This window comes from Chenopodium quinoa, unplaced genomic scaffold (genome assembly GCF_001683475.1).
Source record: "Chenopodium quinoa cultivar QQ74 unplaced genomic scaffold, ASM168347v1, whole genome shotgun sequence".
NCBI classification, from domain to species: domain Eukaryota; kingdom Viridiplantae; phylum Streptophyta; class Magnoliopsida; order Caryophyllales; family Amaranthaceae; genus Chenopodium; species Chenopodium quinoa.
In genome coordinates, this window is record NW_018742914.1 from 845,925 (window position 1) to 858,911 (window position 12,987).

The window sequence follows — 12,987 nt, forward strand, 5'->3', positions numbered from 1 at the left end:
ATTGCATATGAAGGTACTATTTTAGACCTTAAGATTACATCCCATAAGCTAACATTACAAGGAAAGGAAAAAGCAAGCTGGCCGGAATTACATTAGCAATTGAATATTCAGACAACAAAACTATGTCAACATAACATAGACTCTTAGATTAAACATTACAGGTTCTCAGTTGAACCACAGTTCCAAACCAAACTAATCTATATCTTCCGACGCTTTAACACAGTTTCTAAGTCAGCTGAAACTGGAACAAATAAGCCATCAAGTATTGGGGTAGAACGTGCAGGCAAAATGAAGAAGAAGCCTTTGGTTTGGAAGGGGCTGCTGGAGGTAGTGCAGGAGTTGGGATCCTATGATAACCAGACCGAGGTTTGAGACAGTCACTCCCACCAATATAAGGAGCTAAATGCAGATCTCCTTGATTTCCAAGTACACGTTTCCTGACTGTCATGTAGCTCTCCCTAGCCAACACACACTTAATACCAGAATAAACTCCCCTTCCATAATTCAAGTGGACTATTTCTACATTGTAACAAACACGCAAGAGCTTTACAGCTTGTTTTGCAGCATGTTGCTTTGCATACTTGTAAATATTGGACAAAGCATTGTAAACACATTCCATATCAACACTGTCACAAAAATATACTGTCAACCAAGACACCCACTTCCCTGCAGCAAGCTGCAACCTCAAAACCAGAGACCCTGGCTTTAGTTGCAGTAACCAAAACACGCAACACATCTATGTAGTCAATGCATATGCACTTATCCCCATTATTTCTGGCAGGTGGAACAGGCCACTTGGTCACACCCTTTGGTGAAGGCTAGTTTAGCGAGGCCAACGCAATGCATTTCATCTCATAGAGAAAAGCACATAAATCAAGCCTGTACACAAACTTTTGTAGTCAAATCATCAATCTGCAATCCATATTATGCCCGTAAAAAGCGAACAACTTGTTTAACAGCATTTTCACGGGAAGCATCTAGGGTCACATCAGGGCCACCGTTAAAGGTGTGAGGGGAAAGGATACAATCAGTCACAAGAAAAAGATCAACATCATTCCCAGATTCACCAACCAAGCGGTAAGTAGGTGGCGCTAACTTCAAGAAATTAATAACCTGATTCAATAGGCATTGGAAAGAAATGGCAACTTTCAACGGTTCTGACCCCCATAACCTTTGGTCATGATCAATGTATACCATTAGAAGTTAAGCTACCACAGAACAACACCTAAGCAACTGAAAAATCTGCGCTGCAACTCTAACACTCTAGCAATGCTCTTACATACACCAATGTCCTCACTATATAAACCTTCTAACACCCTTAACACACAATACCTCCATTAACTCCATTGACAACAATATGATCACCACACATGTATAATAATTAACAACATACAAACTAAGACCTCCTAACACCTTAAGAGCACTATAACAAAAAAAAACCAAGAAGTAGAACAACATATAATCCAGCATAATCAGACATTGCATTATACACATGTAAACAACATATAGTATTTTGGATAACAAGAATTCATCTAAATAATAACACAAAGAAGGAACCATAAATACATACAGTAGGTTCTGCAGCACCAGAAAACAACAATCTTAGATGCCGAATACCAACACATACATCCAGAAACCACAAAGAACAAATTAATCAAAAGTTTTAAAAAAAAATCAGGAACTATAACCATAATCAGTACAACAAAGTTGTTTAACTAACATAATAAAAAAATTGAAATTTTAGAATTTCACACTCAACAACTAGAATTAGCAAAACAAAAATGAACAAAAAAGCAAAATAGATCAAGAACAATAACCATAATCAATAGAACAAAAGGGAAAATAAATCAAGAACAATAACCATAGTCAATACAACAAAATTCCTTGCCTAACATAACAACAAATGTGAACTCTAAGAATATACAAGCTGATTATCAATATGTAGTTCAAAAGATCAATAATTTTAAATTCCTTTGCAAAGACAAACAACCCATATAACATAAAAAACTAAATCTAATATAAACAACTATCAAAACATCATACGAATGCCAAACAGAATCATCATGAACAGAACAATTTAACAATAATTATGAATCTGTCCATCCATAAACTCTTGAAATCCAAACTAAGAAATTAACATCTAGAATAATACAGTTCATTTTAAAGACAGATTTAACACAAAATTAGACAAATAACAATAATCAAAAGTCCATATTGTAAGTCCTAATCAATACAAGCTTTGTGTTATCAATGAATTTGTTCTTTGAGTATCAATGAATTTAGTCCTTTATCTATGTAATATCTAGTGTTATATATCAAGATTTAATACAATATTGTGTTTATACAATGTAAGGAAATTTGAGTCAAATTATTGCACATTTTATAGCATAATAATCCAACATAATCTGATATTTTCTTACCAATTCCTATATTTTCCTTTCACCCCCCTTTTTCTTGCCTTTGTTTTGGTAATTAGACACCATAGCATTACTGGCTTTTATATATGGCAACATCAGAGCATAAGACCTTCAAGTACAAGGTCAAGTAGCATGTGAAGTCACCTGAAAATCCACTGAATAATAACTTAGGATGTGCACTTCACCTTAATATCCAGTGAACAGCCGAATATCCACCAGATAATGAATTGCACCTTACTTAGAACTCCCAAAAACAGTCTTTATGTGCACTTCACCTTAATATGCAGTTAATAGCCGAATAACCACAAAATAATGAACTGCATTACTTATTATTTACACCCCCTAAGAATTAGCCGAATATATAATTATAATGTAATTGAAGTTAAAGACTAATCAATTCCAATCCAACCAACTAACCAAAACCTCAACACCTATTATGAAGAACACAAATCCATTAGTAAGAACAAGCATAATAAGATTATGATTAATTACAATTAAAAAATTAATTCGTAAAAATTTACAAGAAAAACCAATATAATCATGTAGTTTAATATAAGATTACAAGCAAAACCAAAACCATAATTAAACATAGGACTAAAATCAGTAGCGTTTAACAACAAGACAATTATACAAACTACATAATCTGTGATTTTTATTAAGTAATCCTAACAAACAATTAAGCTAAGCTGCCCAAAAATAATATTGTTTTACTATATTGATAGCTAAGGTACCTTGAAATAATCTTGATTGCCTTCATTAACTGGCGTGTGAAGGTCTTCAATTTGCCACCTATTGAATCTGCCACCACATGTTTGCCTCCATAACCTACCAGCACAATAATAAAGCATAACTTTTTGTAAAGAAAAAACCCCAAAGAAAACCAAGAGGGAAAAAAGGGAAGGACAACATTTAACAAGAAAAAAAATTGGCAGGGGTATAAGCATCCGAGCACTGTTCATAAGGGATTTGCTAAAAGTAAAAATTCCTCAACCTAGTTTGGCTTTTAAAAGGTTATGTATCTATAGTAGTATATTAAACAAAACGATTTTTTCGCCGATAAATTTTGCTTTTCCTAAAATACCCTTCTACTTTGTAAAAATTACATAATTTACCCACAATTATAAATTGAAAATTAATTTTAAAAAATATCTTATCATAACTACCTAAAAGATGTTAAATCATTCATCGTTTATTTAATTAAAAAAAAATGAAGCTTGGGAGGTAAAGCTCATTGTATGGAATGTGAGAGGTGTTAACAATGATGAATTTATCCTACATGCATGGGAGTTAATTTGTACTCATCATCCTGATATGTTGATCTTGCTTGAAATAAAATGCAATTCAGATCGTGCTGCCGAAATGCAATCTAGGCTAGGGTTTCATGATCGCAAAGCGATCCCTGCTAAAGGCTTAAAAGGAGGAATTTATGTATACTAGAGGGCAACTCTTGACCTCCTAATGTATACTATTTAAGATCATAAATTTCACTCCCTTTTCAAATTTCATTCTCATAAGCCTTAGGTTTTGATCACAAGCATGCATTCCCCTAGTGTTGATAAGGAGAGGAATGTATTCTGGAATGACATGCAAAAAAATCTCCCACCTCCACCTACCCTTGGTTGGTGGTAGGAGATATGAATGAAGTCACCTCATAGGTTGAAAAGTAGGGTGGACGAGTTTTCAGGACTTCTCAATGTCATATCTATAATAACTTTGTCAATGAAGTTGGTCTAATTGATCTTGGCACTGCTGGGAACCCTTACACTTGGGAGAATGCCGATTGGGAAGGCATTTGATAAGGGAGCGCCTTGATTGAACAATTGTTAATGCTTTCTTTGTTGAAAGTTTTCTACAAGTTTAGGTAACAACTTTGGTTAGAACTCATTTGATCATGACCCTATTCTGATATCTATGAACAATAATCCTATTAAGGGCCCACTTCCTTTTAGATGTAAAGAAGTTTGGTTACAACATTCTAATTTAAAAAACTTCTTCTTATCTAATTGGAATGATAATGATGTCCTTCTCTCTTTCTTAGAAGGAAGAAATCACTTTCTTAATAATATTTCTAGTTGGAATTCAAATGTTTTTAGAAATCTAATGCAAAAAAAGAAAGTTCTATTATCTAGAATTAATGGTATTCAACTTGCATAAGCTAAACATAATTCATATTTCCTTATCAATTTCGAAAAAAAAAAACACTTTTAGCTGATTTGAATGATATTTATAAGATGGAGAGAATCATTTGGGCTTAGAAGGATGGTATCAATTGGAGGAAATTTGGATATTACAACACTAAATATTTTCATGTGTTAGCCAAAGTCACAAAAAGTAAGGGTAAGATTGTAGCTTTGAATAATTCATCAGGACAGTTAATCAATGATCAATTGGAGGAAATTTGTAACACTAAATATTACAACACTAAATATTTTCATGTGTTAGCCAAAGGAACAAAAGGTAAGGGTAGGATTGTATCTTTAAATGATTCATCAGGATAGTTAATCCATGATCCAACGACCTTGAAAAATATAGCAAGAGAGCATTTCACAAAACCTTTAGCTAAGTCCTCTTATAATACCTCTCTTCCTTCACCTAGTACTTCTATCCTTCTTTTTACTGACTCTGAAAAGGACTCTTTAGCTTCTCTTCCTTTGATCAATGAAGTGAAGCATAATCTTTTCAATATGGATCCTATCAAAAGCCCAAGCCCAAATGGTATTCAACCCCTTTTCCTACAAAAATTCTGGCCTGAACTAGGTAATTCCATCTTTGACTTTATTGTTAATGCCTTTACCACAAGCTCTCTTCCTTATAATGTCAATCATTCATACATTTCTCTTATTCCAAAGAAATATAATCCTATAACAATGTCTAATTTCAGACCAATAGGACTTTGTAATACCATTTACAAATTAATCACTAAAATTCTTTCTTCTAGAATAAGGAATGTTTTGAATATGATCATTAGCCCTCTCCAATCTAGCTTCATCAAGGGTAGATGTATGGAGGATAATATAATTATCATAAAGGAAGTTGCATATTTATTCCATAAATGTAAAAAAGGATAGAATATTATGGCTTTGAAACTTGATCTCACAAAAGCTTATGATTGTCTTGAATGACCTTTCATCAAAGATACTCTTTCCCTATTTGGTTTCCCTAAGTCCATCATCAAGCTTATCATGCATTGCATTTTTCGCTCCTCAATTCCTGTCCCTTAGAATGGGGGAAATTACTGATTCTTTCAAACCTTCTGGAGTAATCAGACAAGGAGATCCTTTATCTTCCTACATTTTTGTTCTGTGTATGGAAATACTTTCTCTTCTTATTGAGGATAGTGTTAATCAAGGTAATTGGAAACCTCTTAGGATCTCTAAGCATTATAATATCTCTTCCTTTTTGGTTTTGCTACCAGCTCAAATATTCAAGCAATGCTTTCTATCCTTTTTGATTTTGGTGCCTTTTTAGGACTAAAAGTTAGTGATGTTAAATCCAGTATCATCTTCCCTAGTAAAATGGATTTTAATGTTAGATCTCAAATTTCAAATTTAGCCAATTTCAAGTCCAGTTTCTCTTTTAGTAAATACCTTGGGGTAAACATCAGAGCTACCAAACTCAAAAAGCTAAGGCAGATTACTCGGGTTTGCTAGATAAAACCATGAATAAGATCAAATGATGGCAAGCCAAATTGTTAAACATGGTTGTAAGATGCAATCTTCTAAAGGTTGTTCTTAATTCTCATCCTATCCATTCAATGCAGACTTGCCTTCTTCCTGTTGCAGTCCTTAATGATCTCGAGAAGTATTGTAAGAATTTCCTATGGAATAGAGTTGATGCTGTTAGATACTCCCCTAGAATCAAATGGAAAAATATCATAAAGCCTTTAGCTTTGGGAGGGTTGGGTGTCAGATCTCTTAGAGAGTGAAATCTTTCTTTTATGGCTAAGTTAGGTTGGATAATCCTAACTAAACCTGACAAGTTATGGGTTAAGATTATGAAAAACAAATATTTTCCAAGGTCCTATTTTATGGATTGTTATACCAATTCTTCTTAATCTTCTTAGTGGAAAGACATCATTAAAGGAAGAAATTTATTGGCTAAAGGAATTGTCATTAGGATAGGTAATGGGGAGGATACTTATTTATGGTTCCATCACTAGATAGGCCCTGCACCTTTGTATAAAATCCTGGATAGAGATATTCCTCAATCCAAGTTCCATTGGAGAGTGTCCAACATTATTAGAAATGAATCTTGGTATTTAAATGATGTTAAACACCTTCTTCCATAGTATATATATAAGCTAATTCTATGTACTCCTCTATCCATTATTGATTCTCATCTCACAACCGATCAAATCAGATGGCACCCCCATAAATCTGGATCCTTTACTATTAAAACTGCATATTTCCTCTCCACTAATCCTTCTCATGTTACCTTGAATTTTGACTTTAATTGGAATAACTTCTGGAAACTTAAGGTCCCTTTTAAGTACAAAATGTTCATGTGGAATTGCATTCTCTTTATCATTCCCATTGCTTCTTTCTTGCTTCAAAATACCCTAACTTTGATCCAATCTGCTCTAGATGCAATTCTCATTCAGCAAACTTTATCCATCATTTTAGAGATTGTCACTCATCTATCATTCTCTGGAAGATGATTCTAGTTAAGCTAAAACCCCCAGCCACTGCACTATTAGCTATTCCACTTTTATGAATTCTAATTGGGAAGATTGTTGGTTTTTAATTTTAGTCAGTCTAAAAAATGTAGATGCATTTTTCTCATGGGAATGTGGCAAATTTGGAAACTCAGAAATGGGATCATTTTCAATAATGAATCATATAACTGCAACTCTCTTTTCAGCAGATTTTGGATTACCAAATTAATACCTTTGTTTTGCAGGGTGATCCAAAGGGAAAAGGAAAGGTGGGAGATGCAAGTGGTTCAGGTGGTTCTATCTATTCTAGCTAAAAACCCCCAAGACCAAGATCCCTGAAACTGAACAGTGATGAAGCATGGAAGAGTACCACTGAAGGTGGTGGTGGAGGAGTTTTCAGAACTAAAAAAGGAGCATGGTATTTTGGGTACTAAAGCAAATACAATGCTCCTTGTGCTTTGGCAAGTGGACTGTATGCTTTAAGGGAGGGGCTTAATTATGCAAAAGCCTTCCTAGTAAAGTTGTTTGAGGTGGAAACAGATGCCAAAGCCGTTATTGCCTTGATGGACAAGGAAGCAGATAATACCCACCATGAGCTAGCTGTTGTGTTTATTGACATAGGGAGGTTCGTTGCTGCTAACTAAGGAAATGGTGATCATCTTCAACCATGTTCCTAGGGAACGCAATCAATTAGCCCATTATCTAGATCAGTATGCTATGGACATGAGTGTAGGGCACAAGCATCATTATGTCATCCCAACAAGTGATGTTGCTGCCTTTGAAGCTGACATATTTCGAATCGAAAGCTCTTCAGCACCGTAGCCTTTTCTTTCTGAATTCTATGACTTTATGTTGTAACTATTATAATCTTTTTGCTAGAAAACAATGCTACTCTTATTTTAGTTATTTTGGTTTTGGTTTCTATTTTGAGGAACTTTGGAACTATGAACCATAGGTTGAAATATTTTGAGGCATGTATATATAAATATTTTCCTTTTGTTGCGTTAAAAAAAGTAATGATAACTTCTCATAAGTTAAATCACATTTGAATTGGTTAATTGTACATTTTTATAAAAGAAAAAACAGTTTCAATCACCAACTTTTAACTCTATTTTAAGTTTTTGTTCCACAATCACCACAGTCTTTTTTTTTTGGGGGGGGGGGCAAGATGGTGAAAACACTGTTAACTTATTATGCTTGGGTACGATAAACTTGCAAGAATTAATACGAGAAAATGGAATATTGGAGTAGAATTCTTAATAGTTGGCTTATTAATTATTAGCAAAATAAAACTTTCCTTTTATTTTCAATAGTATTTGTATCATTAATTCATTATCAATCAATAAAAGATTGTTGATGTTTTGAAGTTTTAAAGATGAAATAATTTTAGCACAATTCAATTTGTAAATTTAAATTTGTATCATTAATTCATTATCCATCAATAATTGTAGCACAAATATCAATTACGTAAATTTAATTTTCTTTTTTAATTGTTGGTAAAAAGAATATGCAATTGATATTTTCGATAAAATAGTTATAATTATTACAATCGATATTTTCTATAAAATAGTTATAATTATTATCAATCACATAAAATCTTTTCTTATACCATTATCTTATATTAAACCTAAATCGTCGACCCCCGGATTCTCATACTAGGATTGTCTTATCTAAATATGTCTTACGATTTGAGGCCTATGAGCATATAGCACGAAAGTAACCTCTCTGCCAGCCTTACACATGACAGATAGTTAGTGCCCATTGATTTAGACTTGTCTTAATTTGTTATTATCATGTATAAGCTCATATAGTTTTTCATCCTTTCTTTAAGCACATTGTGTGTGTATATAAAGATGAAACATCATAAAAAAAATAAAAATAAAATGAAATATATGTGTTGTGCTTGTTATATTAATGACTTTGTATGATTAGGGTCTTTGTGCGAGTAGTGTTGTGGTTCTAATTTTTAAAAACATTTTTTTAACGAACATATATTGACTTATTTTCAAAGCATTGATTTAGTATTTTGCAATTTGATTCTTCCTCCATCTCTTTTTAAGTTGACACTTTCCATATAATGAAGTTTCAAATTTGTTGTGTCACTTTTATTGAGCAACACATGTCCCCCCCCCCCCTTTCACATATCTATATCTTTTGTCTCCAAAAATTGCCTAGTTTGTGAAGTGAAAAGTGTCAAAACTTAAAAAAAAGAGTTAGTGTTAGATATTTGATTTTTATTTTCCTTTTTTCTTTGTGTGAGTGTTGATGTTCCTAATATTAAATCATATTAGAAGAATTCCATTAGATTTTTAAATTTGCTTACTTGTTGCAACTTTCTCTCAGATGTGAAGATTAATTGTTCTAAGATCCTCTCCATTCACCCTTTATGTTTATTTGTTGTGTGTGTTGGTGATGGTGCTATTATTTCGATACTAAGGTTGTAGGATTTCATTTTTCGTGTCAAGATTTTTTTTCCATTTCACACTCCTTCTTAATCCTATGATAAGTGGACAAATTCCTCTTATTAATGGAAATAATCTTTAGGCTCAATGTTGGTTATCTTTATTGAAAATCTTTGCCTCCCCAAAGAAGATGATCCCTTTATCTAATATTACAATTGTAGATAATTCTGAATGTTATAATATTATTGCATGGGGGATGTATCCACTGATGCAAAATTTGGAGAGAGTTTGTTGTCATATCCACATGTTGCCAACTTTTACACAATGCTGCAAATCTATTTGAAGTTTATTTGACATTAGTTGAAGAGATTTCTAAGTGTTGCGTGTCAAATCAAGAAACTTAAGTGATTGCAAAAGGGTTTCCTCTACTTGAGCATTTAAGTATGTATGGGTTCTCTATCTCAGTGAATGGTTTATCAATGATATTGGATTGTTGTCAAAATCTGAAGTACTTGGATGTGCAGCACACTATTTGTAACCGAGGAAGGTTGAGTCGGGTGTCGTACGAATGGCCATGGCCGGAAGAGATCTGTAAGAAATTGACAAGTGTGAAGAGATCTGTAAGAAATTGACAAGTGTGAAGACATTGTTGACTTGTCCAGGAAAAAATTACACAAGGTGTAAACATTATTATTAGATGTCTTTGTATTGGCTAGGATCTCCTCTCCTTGACTTTATAATCAGGTTTATTTTACTATCCTTTGAATGTTAAGTTTATTGTTGTTTTACTTTGTTGTGAGAATGCTATTTCTCATGGGATATTTCTGTGTAATGATCTTTTATTTGATGTGCTCGTTTGTTCTACCGAACTACTATATGTATAGTCGTGTAGAATTGCGCTATAATTATTAACGAAATTAGCGACTGAAATTCCTACATCAGAATCTTTTGAAATTGTATGTGATAATAGAATTGCCTTCTTAATCATACACTGAAAAAAATGAGCATTATAGCCCAAAGCAAAGTGAGACAGAATACTATAATAATGCTTGTTCTAGTTCACTTGATTGAATGTTAAGTTCCTTTGTATTCAATAGCTGTTCCAAGTTCACCCCATCAACCCTTGCATCATGGTCCCATCCCCGAGGATCAAGCACCTGCCTCCAAAGCCACCGATCACTTGTAACAACACCTCCACCTTGATATCTATATAAAGGTGAATCACCGCCAAAACTAGGAGGTATTGTACCGCGATCCCAAGCAACTGTACTTTACATCCAATAAAGGATCACTTAAACATAACTAAAAACCCACACCTTGTAATTCATGAAGAGAATTACTACATAAAGTGTTTTAGTAATGTGTTGAATCTTCTATCAATCTTGTGCACCCCTAGGTCCTAGACGACAATTTATATAGTTACAACAAAAACACCAAATGAAGTATATTGGATTGAAGAATGAAACCCCTCCCTCATCCTAGGGTCCTTTGAAACACCAATTTTCCATTCATATATAATTTGATGCTTCTATGATACAACTTTCTTTAAGCTTCAATACAGTACAATACATAAAGAGTGAAATCCCTCCCTCATAATCTTAGGGTTCTTCTAAATAACTGCTATCTAGACACAAGCCAAACTAACTGAGGTAAAACCCAATCCCAATCCCAAGCTAATCAATGCTCTTCGTCTTCAAAAGGACAAGAACGAACTAGAAGAAAATATAGGGTACATGTTCTAAGAATATATTGCTTCTACATACTAGGAAATGGTGAAAAGCATAGAACAAAAACTAAAGATGCTAAAATTCCATTACATGCAATTAGCTAAAACATATCAAACATAGAAACGAGTTAATAATCATCATCACACACAGAAAATAAAAAATTAGGTACCTTTAATTAATTAATGAGAAATTTGTATATATATGCTACTATATAATTCATGATATGTCATTCAAGTAAAAGCTTAATAACATCAACTTGCTTCCTAGCTCAGTCCTCACATACACTTTAATTTTGAGCTAGCCATGATATACACCTTTTATATATATAGAAGAGGAGCTTTTAGAGTCATAAAATATCCTACGCCATTGATTTGCAGTATCCAATCTCATACCTCTGCCACAAAATGGGTCAAATTCGTAGCTATAAACTTATGTATTTCTATTTAAATGCATTGAACTATATCTACAATAAAAGAAAAATCTTAAGAAGTGAAGCCGAAACTAGCTTATGCATACATACATACATGAAGAGAAAGACATGGCTACATACTAATGCCAAAATAAAAGAGAAAGTATACATTTTTTATTCAGTTGTCAAGTTTAATTAACTTACCTCACCTGAACAAAGCTAAGCTAAGCCAAGATATTATACAGCAAAGCAGAGCAATTGCCAAAATTAACACCATGACTATAAGAAATCAGAGCCCCGAAATCACTTCAATAGCCTTATGAGATCGAGATTGGACATAAACACAGGTGGTCTTACATACATACGTTCCCTCTCTTGAAATAACTGCATTCTTAGCTTCCAATTAAGATCAATAACCTTGATCAAAACATCCTCAGGCTCAATTTAGGGCACAGTGCGTGGATGATTGATCCCTAAACTACACAAGTCAAGTAATCCAGTGGTGCTTCCAAACAATGCAAGGATAAAATTTAATACATGGCCTACAAATTAAAGACAGTAATTTCAAGTGTCCAGAATTTTGAAACTGACAATCCATCAGGCCACCACACATACAAGCATTATTTTTACCACATAAAAAATTATAGTTTCCTCTTTTTTTTATAATTGTCTAATGTTTGTCTCATCAAACTACTGCCTAAAGCAATCAAATCAAAACTTGTTTCATTGAACATAAATATATAATGTCTTGAAATTGAAGTAAACGTGGCCCTAATAGTTATTATTCGAAGCTACTATGTACTCTAGTATAATCCTACTTAGTAATCAAGGAGCAAGATTAGGCAACCAGCCTACATACTAAGACTAATCATCTCAAGTAAAAGCAAGCGAACATACTAGGCACAACAAAACAAGTTTGATCATCTGCCATATATGTGACAAACCAATGATTCTTACATCAGTCACAAAGAAAACTTACAAGAAAATAGAAATTATTCAAGTTGAAACTAAATAATTGTTTCATTAAAAACAAATTCGTATATTAGTCAATACATTGAAAAGGAGACATTAAGACACTACAAGTATACTAACTGTTATGTCATCTAATTTTCACGAGGGATGATGTTTTGGTTGTTGATCTGTTAAATTTGCTAGAGATAGGGTTGAAGAGCACCGCAAGTATCAAACAAATATAACTTAGAAGCAGTAAATAGACGATTTTGATCAAAATCTATCTGATCCCAAAAATTATTATTGTTATTGTCAATGTCTTCGCGCACTATAATCCTTGGATTATTCTCTTGTTTATAAGTTGGTGGGAAACAATAAGTTATATCCGCAGTGGGAGCTCGTGGATCATGTATTTAAACCCTTACCT